We start from the raw sequence: 462 nt of genomic DNA, 5'->3' as shown, positions 1-462 counted from the left end.
TTTAAGTACATAATAAAAAATAAATTATTCCCATTCTAAACAATACATCATGCATTAGTACAACAATTGCAGATAGAAAAGTAGAGGATATTTCTTTTCAGAACTCTAAACATTACAGCTGTGTCACAAATTTACTTGTTCAAGGAGGGTGTCTGATACCTCCCAAATGATAGCTAAATATATAGCAAAAGCTGTCATCCATATGATAAAGTGGGGGATGTCTACACAAGATTCATTACTTACCTAAATTCATTAAAAAGAAAGATGACTAGTATTTGGAAATATCTAAAGACCATCATATACTCACCATTTTTTGATAGCACATCCTGGCATATGGCAAAGAAAAGTTTAAATTGGCTGAGAAACTATGATATTCTGAACTGGCCAGTACACTCATGCCTTAGTCTTGAGTGAAATTGCTTTAGTGGCTAATCTGCAAAGGGTGGCAGCTTCCTTACATTT

This window comes from Penaeus monodon, chromosome 6 (genome assembly GCF_015228065.2).
Source record: "Penaeus monodon isolate SGIC_2016 chromosome 6, NSTDA_Pmon_1, whole genome shotgun sequence".
Classification (NCBI taxonomy): Eukaryota; Metazoa; Arthropoda; class Malacostraca; order Decapoda; family Penaeidae; genus Penaeus; species Penaeus monodon.
This window is presented reverse-complemented; position numbering follows the sequence as displayed.